At 44.3% G+C, this 16,202-nt stretch overlaps 1 protein-coding gene across 4 annotated transcripts in view; it reads right to left on the reverse strand.

Annotated features, from left to right (window-relative positions):
• ATXN1 (ataxin 1) overlaps positions 1 to 13,057 on the reverse strand; it is a 223,162-nt gene extending 210,105 nt beyond the window's left edge. For 2 of the 4 annotated variants that reach the window (XM_053993256.1, XM_053992920.1), the window contains exon 1: positions 4,891 to 5,136. The gene's annotated coding sequence lies outside the window, so the exon portion shown is untranslated. Of the gene's footprint in view, positions 1 to 3,771; positions 3,852 to 4,890; positions 5,137 to 12,989 lie in introns of those variants that run through there. The other 2 variants (XM_053993094.1, XM_053993007.1) reach the window with 2 other exon arrangements.
• Between the last annotated feature and the right edge of the window lie 3,145 nt (positions 13,058 to 16,202).

Below are 16,202 nucleotides of genomic sequence, written 5' to 3' on the forward strand. Positions count from 1 at the left end.
TGCAATCCTGACAAGCACTTCCTTTACAGCCTGCCACGCTTTTTTTATTGCATTTCCCCCTCAATTAGTACACCACAACAAAAGCAGTGTGCATATGAACAATGACAATGATAATCCTGTCATCTGCTAAGATGTGCTGTTAAACCTCAGCAAGGGGAAAAATCAGGCCTTGATTTTGTTTTACTAGCCACATTACTATGACAATTACTTTAAAATTCTAATGTTTAAATCCTTAGTTGCTTTTCAGGTGACTGCATTCAAGTGTCTATTTTCTTAATTAATGGGAAACTAGGCCACTGGATCTATTACATAAAAAATTTTGTTAAGTGAAATTCCATGTCTCTTGCAAATGTCTTTTAAAACAAAACTAGTTTTTTCAACATTTCTAAATACATTCAATCAGGCTAGAAAAGCAAAGTTGCACTGTTTATTTTTCAGAAACGTTTTTTTAACTATGTATATATGGCCTTTTTGAAAATAATTACTTTCTAACACTTTTAGTCACACAGGTAATTTGTCTTACAATAAAATATGTATAAGCAGCATGCAGCACACAAAGGCTCACACTACAGGACTTGCCCTGCTCATGACTATTCCACTCTCTCCAGCCAGTCCTCCTAATAAACTCTTCTATTTCAAGACACCCCCTCAGAATGGAGGCGGCTGCACCGAGCAGAGGATATTCTCTCCTAGCCAGAAGGGCAAGTTAGTTGAGGTACTGAGAAGTTGCACCTCAGTGCAGGAAATTGCCTGCAAATACCCTGTCCCCTCACCCCTCCAAGAAGAAACACTCCTGCTCAGCAGCAGGCTGAGACCAACAAACTCATCACATCAAACCCAAGACCGCCACTGCCTGTCACCACAACAGCTGAACCACCAACAGGCATTTCTCATTGCCTCCTCCTCCAGCTCCAGTGCTTTACCATCAGAGTGATTAAAATATCTATTTTACTGAGATATTTCTGGATTGCTTTATGTTCCAGCCCGGTACTACAAACACTCAGGAGCTGTGGGTGCTGATGATTTCTCATCACTGAGATACAAAATCCTCCGGGCCAAGTTCAATATTAGTGTCAGTGCACCCAAGATTAGTGACTGGAGTAGGGGTGTTACCCACTTCTATAGACACTTAATGCAGCTCCTTAATCAGGCAAAAATCCTATTAAAGCCCACAGTGCTTTTTGCCATGAAAAGCAATATAGAGAAAATAACAGTGATATGCAGCAGATCACTTTCTGAGCTCGGTTACTCTACTACATGCCTGGATTAAATCCAATAAATGGAGTTATTTGAGATATACACCCATGTAAGTGGCTCACAATCCCATCCCCTGGAGTTGCTCCAGATTTATGACATTAGAACACAGTGCCAAATTTAATGCTTTTAAAAAATTATACCTATATTTATGGAAGTGTGGCTTAAAAGAGTGATGTTCAAATAATGAAAATGAAGACAAATATACATTGCTTGGTGAAACGTGTTTTTAAAAGCAACATGCAGTTCAAAGCTAATTATATTACATATCCTTTGACACTATTATAAACTGTGTCAGAAAGTCTCCTGCTCTATGGCTATAATATATTGATGAGCACAAATGCAAAAAATATCCCCATACTAGAAACAAAGTGTTCACTGAGGCAAAAAATTGTTTTTATCATAAGAAACTGCAGTCAGCTTTCACCTAACACACAAAAGGGCCTAGACCTTGCTAAGAACTATGAGGAGGCTTTAACAAATCCAGAGTGACAATACTGACACCAATTTTCATCGTACCAGCCACAGGGTGTAAAGTCCAGTACAAGAGTGGAGAATAATAAGCCCGTGGCCTATGATGAGAAAGCTGGAATGGGAACTGTTAGCAAACACTGCTACAGCCACCAAACAGTTAAACCAGACAGACCCAGACGGCGGGGGGGGAGGGGGGGGGGGGGAAGAGGAAAAAAAAAAAACTCTGAAGTAACTTTCGTGCAAGCTTGTATAAGCCAAAAGCATTTTTACAAACTACCACACCTTCATTAAATTTGCTAATAATACACGCAAGTGGAACTGACGATTTGGCTGACCTGCTAAGCGTGCCACGTACGGCCAATCTGCCTGACACTCCAGTGGGCAAAGAACACCCTACCCGAGAAGTTCGGCCATTAAGAACCCACCACCGGCATCTTTCAATTTTCGGAAAGCCCGAGGCAGTGGCCGCGCCGGCCGTACGCCACCAACGCGGCACACGCAGGGCCGGCGGTAGCCCGCTGGGTCGCCCGCCAGCCACACACGCACCTGGCTGGCCGGTGAATACGGTGAATCCCGTCTGTTACCATGGCAGCCTGATCTAATTACATGACTGATCAGGGCTGGAGTAAGCGCACTGAAAGCCTGCACCGCTGACATGTCGCTACATGATGAGACAGACAGACAGCCGAGCACAGAGAAAAACCTATCGACCTCTGCCTTATGTAAAAAGCGAGGAGATTACAGCCACCCTTTCAAAATAGCTGCTACCCGTAAAATACCGGGGCAGTTTTACGAACAAATTAGGTGCAGTAACGTACAATTACTACTATTATCCTGCAGCATCACAAAAATAACTACGGCGCAATATTTTCCCTGGCCATTCTCAATTTCCCTCTCCCCCATTCATAACCCTTGCTCCACATGATAAAACTGCACCGTCTCTATCACTCGAACAGAAATAGATTAACACGAAGCGGGGATTTTCCTTTAGGGGACGGTTTCATTCGAAACTGAAATTAAAAGTCCTTGACTTATCAGTGTGTCAGCAGAGTAACTCACTATGCCCGACCGTATCTGACGCGTGAAGTAACCATTACTGCATAAAATACATAACCATGAGCGTTAAAGGTTAAAGTGTAAGCTGCCTTACAAAATACGAATTTCTTTACCATATGAAAGGGAAAAGGTATCCGGCAAAGGTCATTTACCTGCACACCCTTCCCGTTCAGTACACAGAAATCATTTGTAAAGAGGAAGGTTTTACAAACCTAGATTTCTTCGTCTGCTCGAAAAAGAAATGCCTAAAAATTTTCCCCAATTCTATCTGGAGTTCGGGCTCATAGGGGAGAGATGCTGCTCGGAGGAGTCCCTATTACACAGCATACGGTAAACAAAATAAAAATAGCCTGTCGTTCTCGTTGTCTACATAGTGCATTATATAACGGGCTTCCGACTTGTTTTCTTTTCTATTATTACTCTTCAGTAATTCCTCCTCTTCAATAGCATGTAAATCGCTCCCAATTCTGTCATTTTATTATTATCGCTATTACTATTACAGTAGGAGCTAACGCTTTTCCAGCACGCTTTAATTTAGACTTTAATATTCTCAGGAATCACATTGACGGATTCAGCACCCACAACCGTACACGGGGTCATTTATTTGTTTTTCTACCGGTAAATTACGATGCCTTAGGGTAAAAAAAAAAAAAAAAAAAAAAAAAAAAACAAAAAAAAAAAAAAAAAAAACAAAAAAAACCAAAAATCAAACCACGACCAACCAACCCCAAACCCCCGCAACCCAACCACCCCCACCCGACTCAAGCAAACCCGGAGGCAGAGGGGGATCGGTGAGCGGCAGGAGGGCAGCGGCCGCCACGGGAGGCGAGCGGAGCCCCGGGGCGGCGACGGCGGCGGGGAACCCCTGTCCCGCTTCCCCTCGGGAAGCCGCCGGCCGGACCCCACAGCCGCGGGCGGGCAGCGGGGCGGCGGCGCCCCACCGCCCCCCTTCTCCCATCCCTCCCGCCCCGTCCCTCCCGGCAGTACCGGGTGGCGTCTGCAGCCGGCCTGGGCCCTGAGTGAAGCGAAGCGGGGCTGCTGCCGGGCACATCCCAGAGCCAGCGCCGCCTCCCCCGCCGCCGCCGCCTCCTCCTCGCTTCATTCACCCTCCGGCAGCCGCCCAGCCCCGTACTACATACGCCGTGCGGTGGCGGCGACCGGCCCTGCCGGCGACCGGCCCCGCGCTGCGCCCGCCGGGTCCGCCCGGCGTACGAGCCCCGCACGGCCCCCCCGCACCGCGCCGCGCCGGCCGCGCACGCACACACACGGCACCGCACCGGCACCGCACCCCCCGCCCGCACACACACGGCACGGCAACCCACACACACACACACCCGGCACCGCAACCCCGCACACACGCACCGGCACCGCACACACGCACATACACCGGAGCCCCCACGCTCGCACACACACACTGCACACTCACACACACTGTACACACACACACACCGGCACCGCACACCGCGACCCCCCCCCCCCCCCCGCACACACGAGCACACGCGCAGTCTCACACACCCCGAGGCCTCCGCACCGGGGGCAGCCGCGACTCGCAAAATGTCCACCGTCCCCGCGGCCACCCACACCCCGCCCGGGCCGGGGGGAAGCGGGAGGGAGGGAGGGGGGGAAGCGGGAGGGGGGGAAGCGGGAGGGAGGGAGGGAGAGGGGGGTGAAGAAGGAGGAAGGAGCGGACCGGGGCGGGGGGCAGGGCTGTACGAGCGGCTCTCGCCGCGGGGCCTCCCCGGCCCCCCGCTTCCTCCCGTGTCCCGCATCCCCACTCTGCTCCCTGCGCGGCGTCCTCGGCCATTTCACGGCCGCCCCCCTCTCCCTCCCTGCCTCCCTCTCCCTCCCTGCCTCCCTCTCCCCTCAGGGCCGGGCCCACGGCGGCAGCGCCTGCGGGCCGGGCCGGGCCGGGCCGTGGTGGGCCGGAGGCAGCCACAGCGAGGCAGGCTGCAGCCCCGTGGCGGGGTGGGCAGCGCGCTCCCCTGCCCCCTCAGCCCCGTGTTTTTCCAGCTGGAAATCGCCGGCGGTTTGCAGTCTAAACAAGGGAAGAAGCCGGGGGCGGCTGGGGGGAGGCAGAAAGCAGAGGAGGAAAAAAAAGCCACTTACTGTAAAGTGTCAGTGGAGGTGGGGTTGGCGGGGGTGGGGGGGTCAGAGAGAGACTCGCACACAAATGTCTTCCTAGCTGATCACGGGGCTTGGGTCTGCTTTTTGTTTGTTTGGCTTTTTTCCTTCCCCCTGCAGTGACACAGGTCCGGGATGTCTCCACCACTGTAGTAGAAATGATGTCTGCGGTACAGCGCTCGCTCCCTCTCCGCTCTCCAGCATGTAAATGGGTAATAGAAGCCAAATATGGAGCAGTTGGCTGCCTCTGCAACAGCTCAAGGATCCTACTTCATGCAAAAGGCGGGGGGGGGGGGGGAGGGAAGGGGGGGGAGAGAAGGGAGGAGGAGGAGGAGGCAAGGCAACACTCTGGCAGTCGGCCAAGAGAGCCACACAGATTATTGCATACGCACGGCACCGCCGGGCCAAGGCGGCCTTTAACCCTTTGCGGGCCGCCGCACGCTGTCCGGGGGCGGGGAGGGGGGCTGGGGGCTCGCCTCGACACTTACCTCCTCCTTCCCCTTGTAACACTTCAAAGGCCAGGCTGGCTGTCTACGGTGGGATTAATCCCTGCGCACGCCAGTGTTCCAGAGAAGTCCCTGCTCCAGTAGCGGGCTGCGTCGCGGGGCTCTCAAATCACTTTGCAGGCGGAAAGAAATGAGATGGGGAGGGGAAAAAGAAAAAAAAAAAAAACAAAACCAACAACCCAACCCCGAACCTATATTGTTTAAGGGGGAAGAAACAGACAGCTAGCGACGTGCGCTGTCCTTCAGAAAAGGCAGAGAATACTGGTTTAAAGGATGCATGAAAATCGGTTGCTCAGTCAAGGCTGGTCTGTCCCTCTAAGGGAGGATATAAAACTGTGCTGGAAACCAGGGAATGCTCTGAAGCAGCCTCTGCGAGAGTCAGAAGAGGGTGATTTTATTTAAGATGCCATATTGCATTTTGCTGTGGTGAACTGTGAAGTGATTTAGAGCAAGAGCCTGCATCCCACTCCCTTTTTCTGAATTAGTTTTATTTATCTGGATCCTTGGCATATGTTCGAGTTGCTTTGTAGAAAGTACCTTCCACTTCATTCAGACCAAAGAGACTCTGACTCATACCGTCACTGAACTACAAGACAGGCAGGGCTGAACCACGCATGTTTGGGTACTAACTCCCTCTGGATTCCTCAGCATTGGTTTCATCAAAGATCCCTTTGCATCTCTCCCAATTGTCTGCGGACCACTGTGAGCCACTCCCAAACTCCCCCCCCCACCCCCTGCCAACTACGGCAACTTACACTCCCCTGGCACTCCAGCATCAGTGTGTTACTCTCTGACTTCCCTCAACGCAGATGTCTGCAAGTGCCATAAACTACAGTGATGGGCAAGTAACAAGCACAGATGCAAAACAGCGACCAGAGACTTCCTTCTGGACTGTCTCAGTCTGGTCTTCATGTTAAAAAAAAATTAAACAACCCCCTCACACCCCCAACAATCAACTTACCAAGCTAGGTACAACTTAAAGAAATAAAACAAATTATGAAAGCAATGAATAGGACAAATGCAGGCAAAGGATAGTGGGATGCTATGCTTGCATGCAACCCAGCAGTGGCCCATAAGAAGCCATTCACTCTCTGCTTTGGCATCAGGACAAGAAGTAGAGCACAGAGGCCCCTCCCTACACCAAGGACATTGCAAAAAATTGTTGCATAAATACCAAAGGCTATTACATGCCAGCTCCAAGGAGCTGGACGCTGTGGGGTCCCAGGCCTCAGAAAGGTCTGAGATTTGCATTCCATGAAATATGGCCATCCAGATCAAGCTGTTTATTGCAGCTTGTACCAATTTTCCATGACAATAAGCTCCAAGGTACAAGTTTCTAGTAGGTATACCTCCTAAGTGTCCGTTTTATATTAGCATTAGGTTTTAGCTGCATATTAAATCTAGCATTAAGAGTCTAGATGCAAAGTACCTTAGGACTCAGCTTGCCATTATGCCCATCAGCAAAGGAGTCCCTTCTATAAAGGACTGTACTGGCTTACTGTAATTGCTAAAGAATGTACTAATAACATTGTAAGCTGCAGTGTTCTGCATTTAAGAGTTGATACTGTAAGACAGACTAGCTTTAGGAAACATAAGGATCTTTTACCACAGCATCTCCTGTATCTTTAGTTCGGATTCACTATGAAAATCGACATGATTTTCTGTTCTAGCAGTAATCTGGAGACAGAACCAGCAACAGGCCAAGATATCTTGACAAACATGCCACTCAGTACTGTGAGAGAGTAAATCTAAAGCAGCAAAGCAGACAGCAAAATTGTATTCACCCAGCTAATGTAAGGTTCATTGATTTAATAAAAGGAACCAAGGGAAAGAGACAAAGACTGGAGATTACTGAAAATCAAGTGAAAGCCCTGGAGAAACTGAAAACCCATCATCAAGGTTCAATTCAGAGTACAAGGCATTCTGTCTGCCACCTTTTTTATTCCAGTAGTACAGAGTGTTACCTCAGGAGAAAGGAATCTTTCCTTCTCAAACATTCACCTTGCCAAGAGGTGTGGCACACTCAGAGAAAGAGAAGCCACATTCATGCTGAAGCAAGCTTTGGGCAACTTTCCCTTCTGCAGCAGGCTCATGTAAGAGGTTTGTGTGTTCCTCCACTCTGTGGCTACAGTGTTTGCCTCAGGACCCTCATTTTTTGCCACACTGTATACTCTAGGCTTTTACATCTTTGTCTATGTTTCTGCTTCAGAGTAGAAAAGATATCCCCACAATGTAAGTGTATTGTAAGTTAAAGCAATAGTGCTTTCCTGAGCCAGCAGGCACTTAACCCATGGCTCTGGGAAGTGCCACAACTGCCACCAGCCACATCAGGCTCATAAGCCACTCTCACCTCTGATCTGACTTGATACATGTTGATTGCACTAACAGACGAGGGATGAGGGGACTATGCCTCTACGAACATGGCCAAACACACAGGATATGCAGCCATGTCACAAGATGTCCTTGTGCCTCAGCAGCTCCCCTGCCAAGGGCCTACACTGGGCCTCAATATATTCCCTGCACAAAGGATTCCACAAAACATCAGGTGCTGATGAAGGCAAGTGACTGGGACACAAGAACTCACATAGACCCGAGTGTTTTCATTTACTGCTGGTGATGTGCTGAAACTGATAGGACTCCCAGGAGAATATAATCTGACCAAAAGATACTAAACAATTTGGCATGCAAGATGCACACTGTCTAGAAGAAACTGTTTTTCAATTCACTAGTTGTAATGTGCCATCTATGCAGCATGTTTTACTACAATTAATAGTACTTATAAAAAATGGGAGAATAGGAGGCGTAGTAAGTTGGATATTTTTTTTAACACTAGTATTCAGGGAAATGCAGTGATTGACAGTGTATTGAATGTGAAAAGTAATCTCACAATTATTGATCGTTACAGTTCAAATCTTCAATCTGTCATAAAATGACATTGTTGGTCTCACTACAGCCTCTAGTGGACAGTAGTAATCCACCTCACAGACCTGTCATACCATTTGCTCAAATGACAGGCGTTATCAAGGCAGAGGTTACTCTGAGAGAACATGAACATACAGGTCATTCTTATCCACCAGCAAAAAGGATTTTTGAATACAATCAAAGGTTTGCTGTCACTGCTCATAAGGTGCCTCGTTTTACTCTTCAGGTATAGCATTGGCTTGTAAATAAACAGAGAACTTCTGCTATTCATTTCAGCTTCTGACAGCTTTCATAAAACTAAATTAATCTCAAATATTTTTATAACAGAAAATATCGGTTGCCATGTTTTTGGCTTAAATAAGATGTTTTTAATCCAACTCAGAATCTGCTGACTGTCCAATTCACCTCCTATCTATTTACAGCTCTCTCACATTCAGATAATTTTTGCTAATGCAGATATTTTCGCTATTATTTCAGACATATGCAGCTGATTTAAGGTATTTTTACAGCTTTAATAAATGAGAAACTATAATTTGGATTACAGCTGGCTAATTAAGGTATGCTTTCCTCAGGAAAGTTAAAAATGTACATGATCTGAATGTGTTTGGACTATATCTTTAAGTGCCACTTGTGTGAACATTAAAGAATATTACTAATGTCTTTAATTTTTGTGTATTCACTTAGAAATTAGTGTATTCCTTGTCATAACAGAGCTGTTGATGATGTTCTTCCAGAACTCTGCGATTTGTCTTCAGATCCAAGAAAATTAGATTGGTAGACACAGACAGCCAATGCTGTCTCTTTAAAGCCACAAGTATCTCATGCAAATTAACATTTAGTGAAAGGAGAGTAAAGCATTCATGAAAACTAAGCAAGTATGTAGTACTACACTGTGACTCAAAGAGAAAAATCTTATAGTCTAAAATGGTGGTCCTTTGCAAGTGAATTCAAAGGAAAGGCTACCTTTTTTTCTTTTTCTTTTTTTTTTTTTTTGTTGTTTTTTTTTGTTTTGTTTTGTTTTTGTTTTTGTTTTATTACACTGTGGCTAGGTAAGGGTTGCAGGGTGATGAAGAAATCATTATTTATCATGCCTTACAGTTTAGGTAATGGGATATTTAGGTTAAAAATGTTTACTTTATCATTGTCTTGATTTTTTTAAAAGAAGCAATCAAGTTCTCTTTAAATAACAATAGCTTCAATGGCTTTAAAGTAACAATAGATCCTTAGATGGAGATCTGAAATGAGATGCTGTCTTTTTGTTGTTGCTTTTTTAAAACTGGGCAATGCAATTCATCTGGGAATTAAGAAAACTGAGGACTCTTCTAAAGTCTCAAAATCGAGTCCAATTTAGTCTTTTGAATACAAGGTCAGTCAGTTACAGGTCACTGCTCTGAAGGGAAGACCTGTTAACCTACCAGTGACCACATCAGGATGGACCACAGCCACAGTTAGCCCCATAAGCTGTGGCAACCAGTGGAAAACAAAAGTACTCAGCTCTTCTCTAGGGGTGCTTAACTGGTCTAGGCATCTGTCAAGTAATAACTACTATGACCCGTTAGGTGCTTTTGCTCTTCAGCCATCTGAGGTCTCAATCTGTGTCCTGGCCTCAATGTATCTCCCCTGATACTGCAGTTACCCATATGGCTGGTGTGAGCAGAAGGGCCAAGCGCAAATGGAAACTAAACTCTGTCTTATTCCTGGAAGTGATCATTTCATCTTGGGGTTAAAGTACACCAGCAGAACATAGAGGGGAAGCTCAACTCTGCAGAAATGCTTTGTTTCCAGGGATGTCAAGGCAGTGCTGCTAACAAGGATTAACATTCAACCAACATTCAGGAGAATTTGCCAGCCACTGTCTGGTAGAGGGCTCTCAGGTGCTAGCAGGGAGCAGACAGTGACCATATGCCCTTGTAAGAGACACATGTTGTCCCATCCCTTTAAATCATACCTGGTACAGAGACTTATCTGGGAGTTCACTTACCAGGATTTTTTCTGTCTCTTAAGGGTGTTGTGGTCTAGACAGATTAGATTAGCATCTACTCTGTAAACACCTAGGGTTGGGAAATATCTCTTGACCTTTCTTAAAATGTCTTATCCACATATAAGGCACTGTGGTTTCCAAAACCCGTTAGTCTCTCTGATCAATGCTATACAAGTTTTGATATGTGCCATGAGTTTTGATGAGAGGAGAGGAATGGGCTAGAATGGACTGGTTACCTGTTTGAACAGACAGAAATTGAAAACATGGATTTTTGACTCCTAAATCCTTTAATGGCCCCAAATGAGCTGGTCTATTGAAGAAATTCTTCCTACCTCATGGATAATCAACCTACCAGACCTCCAGAGCCACTGTGCTCAATCCTGCTGCCAAGTCTGCTCTTTTTGTTCACATGCTAAAAATCTTTATGTTTTGTTGAGAAAATGCACACCTTAGAATGACAGCCATTTTCTACTCTCACTGTCTCTACCTCTTCACAAAATATGATACACATGGGCCTTGCCCCCAAGGCCGTCATGCAAATTCAGAAGTCTGGTTTACCAAATTCATCCAGTATAGGTAAGTTTGGGCTCATGCCTTGGTTTCAAGCCAGTGAGAAGCGCAAGCTGCTTAATGTTCAAGACCAAAGTTATTTTGTATCTATATCTTCTTCAAAAAGAAAACTAGTAACTAAGACAGTATTAACAAAAAAGACAGTAATGGTTCTGAAATACAGGCATCATCTACATAGGAAAGAGCTGTATTTCTTTGTTTTCAAAAGGTATCATATAGCAAAAAGCTGCAGTCATCTGATGCACATGAATGAAGACTTTGAACAGTTCCTAAACATCAAACAAAAATTGAAATGGGATAATTTTGGTATGAAATAATTGCTATATCCCCTTATATTTGACTCATAATTGGAAAATCACCAGGCAGAGATGGACAACAGTCAGGACAGTGTGTTGCCTGGAGGGTAGGAATTCCTCAGCCTTGCAAGGCTTTGACCAACAACCTAAGTGATCATGGTAAACATTTAGCTTTACCTTCAATTTATCCAATTACAAACTGACAGGGTATTTTTCATGTTTCTTTTGCAAGGTGACAGAACCCTAAAACTCCAGAGTTTTAAAAAAAAAGTGTCCTGGGAAAAATGACAGGAGGCCTGAGGTTGGATATGATGTTAAATCAGAGTTATTTCAGCTTGTGCAGACCATTTTATAACTAGACTGGCATCACTTTGACTTCTTACTGCACAGAGGCAGCATCTTTCCCTCAGAGATCTGCCAGATCCTCATGTTCTGTCTTTACCCTTCAGCAGAGGTCTTTCTGCTAATGACAAAAAGGGTTCTCATATTGACTGAGATGTCATATCATGTCTCTCGCTTTCCCCCTACCCAGTTTTTCCAAAGAAGAGCTCCCATTTATGCCTGTCTTAGTCTGCTTGATCTGTCCTTGGTCTGCTCTCATATCATTCTCATAAGATATTATCAATTTACTTATATTTAAGGTAATGAAAGGTACCCATTCAAAGCTCTAGAAGCCCTCAGACATAGCAATTACAAGCAAAACACAACAATGTGAAAGAAGTTTTATCAAAAGGAACTTACCTGGGTAACCAGGTAGACCAGAAACACCTGCCTGCTGAAACCTTATCTCTAGTCTTCTCCTAAAGTGAGTGGGGTTTTGCCTCAGGACCTCTTCAAAGATCATAAAGTTCAAACTCTTGTGAAATATAGGTTCTATCACATGGATAGATTTGCTCATGTATGGACTGTTTTGTCACGGGGTCAAGTATAGTCAAGAGAATGGAATGGACACCTTGGGGCAGGACCATCTCACGACCAACTTTCCTACTCAAGAGACCCTAGCTCTGGAATGTTTCCCACTACAGAGTTTTCACAATTTATACTCTCATAGAATCATAGAATCATTAAGGTTGGAAAATACTTTTAAGATCATGAAGTCCAAATCGTTAGCCCAGCACCACCACCATGTTCACCATTAAACCATGTCCTCAATGCCATAGCCATACATTTTTTGAACACTTTCCAAGAATAGTGACTGCACCACTTCCCTTGGTAGTCTGTTACAATTCTGTTCAACCCTTTCTGTAAAAAAAAATCTCTCCTAATATCCAATTCTAACCTCCCCTGGTGCAACTGGAGGCCATGTCCTCTTGTCTTGGGAATCCTCTCATGTTCTTTGTGCAAGAGGACATAAGAATGGCCACAGTGGCCATAGAACAACAGTGATCATAAGCAGATACTTAGGGAGACAATGGCCTTATATACTACTTTATCCACATACTAGCCAGCCTCCCACTATCTTCAGCTTAAGGAACTTCCTGAGCAGAATGTGGTTTCTGCCCACTTAGTGACCCTCAATGGATTTATAGTTCAAGATTTCTAGCCTTCTCCATGGCCATCTGTAAATTGTAGGTATGTGCTATGTCACATTGCACAGGTCATGTCCCTGATGCAAGAGGAATCCCCTCATCCTGCCTGCTTCATTCTGCATTCCTAGCACTTGCACTGAGACAGGGAATGGCCAGTCTCTACTCATACTCTCAATGCTGCACAGGTCTTTGCAGCTCTCTATCATATTCCCCCTTCCAAGCTGGAAAGCTTGTTACCAAAAGCAGTCAAGGTCTTCACTGCTTCTGCTGCAATTCTTACCTGGTTTTGAGTCCCTCTGTCTTGGTCATAGTCCTGAGACATCTGCACTCTCTCTGTTCTTCTGCCTGTAGAAAAGTTATAGTAAAAATTGTCCTTTCATTCCATGGAACAGTGGTGACACAGTGAAGTACAAGTATTATTACTATAAAAGCAATACAGAATGCTCTTTTCCCAAGGCTTAGCCAAGGACTCTGAAAAGCAACAATTCCACATATCAAGGACAGGAGAAAACAGTAGTAATGTAAACAAAAATAAACCCATGGTTCTATCTACATTTTTTTCATGCTTGTTTAGCAACACATGCTGACTAAAACCCTTCCCATTTTATAAACTATCTCTGTCAACCAGTCCATTCCTGTGTAAAAAATCAGAACTGATGGGACATCTCCCACCAAACTCAGATTATTTCACACACTTATATGCATAATAGGTCTGAAAAATATGACATGCTACAAAAGTGGGACTGCCACATGGCTTTCCTGCCATTTAATCTGTCTCTCCCCTTTCCATGATATATGTCATTTCTTAGGACATAGGTATTAAGTAATTTCTCTCCCTTAATTGGACCATCTTCAGCTAGGTGTGTCAACTTGGTGTCTAATTTAAGGTGTACAAGTTGTCCCATTGTCTTAATGGTTCTGAATCATACATTTAAAGTGAGCTTTGTGCTTAAGGGTATGGTCTCATGAACATGTTTTAGTGAGGCATTCAAGGGTGTGGATTTACAGGACACCAGCTACCCTGCAATAACTGCACAGATGAACACCCTTTGCCTGCTGGTCTGGCCAGAGAGTCTCAGCCAAGATCACCTCTGCCCTCTACAACTGCCCTTCCTGCTATTCCCTGATTGCTGCTCCTTTTGCAGTAAACATGACAATTGCATATAGAGGTACCACCACCTCCCTCTTCTCCATAGTGATCCATCTCCAGACACAGCTCAAATCATACTTAATACACCCCAAAATCTTGCAAACTGAAGTAATATCTAAGGGACCTTGCCACTCTTGCTGTGTTAAAACTTCAGCCTTTTTTTTCTTTCATGTTTATATGATAGGATATATTCTTTGCAGAGTCTTCATCATGTATCATATATACATAAGTCCTCTAATTCTTGAGCTCTCCTGTTTCCCTCTGCTGGTTAAAAACGCATAGCAGGGGGGAGCGGGGGGGTGGGAAAGGGCAAGCAATTCTTCAAACAACTCTGAGTCAAACCACTTTGGGAGGAGGGAGCAGAGGGGACAGACCTTGTGACTACTGAATACCAGTGGCTGCTGCCCCCAAGGGTATTTCTGAGAGCCTATAGGTATTGTTACACAATGTATATACTTCACAGGGTCCTAAGCAGAGTTTATCAGCCGTACAGAAATTCCTGCATAGTTTATCATCTGGGCAAGCATCCCAGCACCACTGTGGTCTCTCCTTAGAGTCTCTTCAGAGTATCAGAGGTTCCCAGGAACATTCCCAGAAGCTTTTAGCTCAGCATGAATCACTGCCAAGTTGAAGATTTTCTTCGAGTCCCGTGTAGCAATCATCCTGAAAATTGCAGAAGAAGAGCTTGCAGGCTCTACAACTGTCCCTAAAAGGCTCAACTTGTACAGGAGTCATTGTCTGGCCTCCAAAAACATTTATCTGAACTAAGACACGTTTATCTCAACCTTGCACACATTTAAGGTCTCGCCAATGAGATCACAAAATCTCCTTGTCGCTGGAAATAAAAATTTTTCCTTTGGTGATTTTCTAAAATCTTTTTTATTTTAGATTCTAATAATCCCTCAGATCCCTAAATGTGGATCAGCACCCCTTTCCTGTTCAAACTAGATGATCTAGTCAGTTAAATAAGGCCAAATTTCCTCCCCAGGCAGTTTACAGCATAGGCACACAAGTTATGCTGTCTGCAGTAAATGATGCAGTGAAATACTCCGTTATGTGACTTATCTCTCAGAACAGCTACCTCCTGAGAGAAGACTGCAGTTTTGAGGCCAGTTGACTTTTCAGAAATGGCAAACAATTGGTCGGACAAAAAGGTAGATTTCTCCAAAGGTGAAATAACAGTGTTTTCTTATTTCAACCTACAAAAAGTATAATTTTCTGATAACAAAATGAAAGAAAAACTTCCAACAACCACCAAGCCCCTTTTACTCTTGAAGAACCTGCTTCTCCCTATTTATTTTACTTTCTGAGGATTTGCCTTTGACATGTTCACATTTTTAATGCTTCTTACTAGCCAAAATGTTAAATGAATGACTTAAGTTCCAGTATATTGCTTCCTCTGAATCTGTCACTCTTGTAGCGGCACTTTCCCTTAGTAGCACATTGAACTAGTGTAGTTTACGGTCACCAGTTCCTAGATTCCCTCTAGTGCTCAAATCTTCAATGAACAGAAAGAGAAGTGTGAAGAATTTGCCAGCTTGAAATCCCTGATATCTGCACAACAGACCAAAAATTGGTTTTTAATTTTTTCAAGACTTCAAACTCTGAATATATGGCTGTATAATTAAAATCTGGATTTTTAAAATATATTGAAAATACATTTACCCTTCAAATGTTTCACCTGCTAGTTATTCTGCTTCAAACTCTTCAAATCCACAGTGTTACTATTTTGTTTTCTTTGATGTTTGTTCCTTTTAAGCTAACCCCAAAGAATTTCACTCTCGCCCACCATGGTTATCAAGCTGTGCTTTATTAGCACTGTAACTATTTAGGATATACAATTCTCTTCTGTCCTTCCCAATATTTAGGAATTAATACCTTATATGCATTGATTAATAGCCCTTCTTTTTTTATATTCTTTTTAGGAGAGTTAGGAATGACCATCATCATCTCCATCATTTGGTAACACTGCTTGTGGTCTGGTGTATAAGGGTGGTTAGTATGTAAATACCCTCCTTAATCGTCATCATTTGTTTCAAAGATAAAACAAACAAAACAATAACAAAACCTCCTTTCTTTTGCATGCTGGAAACACATGCCATTAATATTAATTAATTTATTTATTTAAACTTGGTTAAAGCATTTGCTCTTAGGCTGGGAATGTGACTGCCAAGTTTCCTGCCTGCAATTTGTTACGGCTCACTAGTAAACTCCTGAAAATAGGAATTTGAAATGGAAATAGTGACAAGCCTTTTAACTACACTATAATAAGCAGGGTGTTTTATCCTGCATACTGTATGTCGTTACACAATGGCAGCCTATCATAATGTGCACGGAAAACAA

This window comes from Vidua macroura, chromosome 1 (genome assembly GCF_024509145.1).
Source record: "Vidua macroura isolate BioBank_ID:100142 chromosome 1, ASM2450914v1, whole genome shotgun sequence".
In the NCBI taxonomy this organism is placed as follows: Eukaryota; Metazoa; Chordata; class Aves; order Passeriformes; family Viduidae; genus Vidua; species Vidua macroura.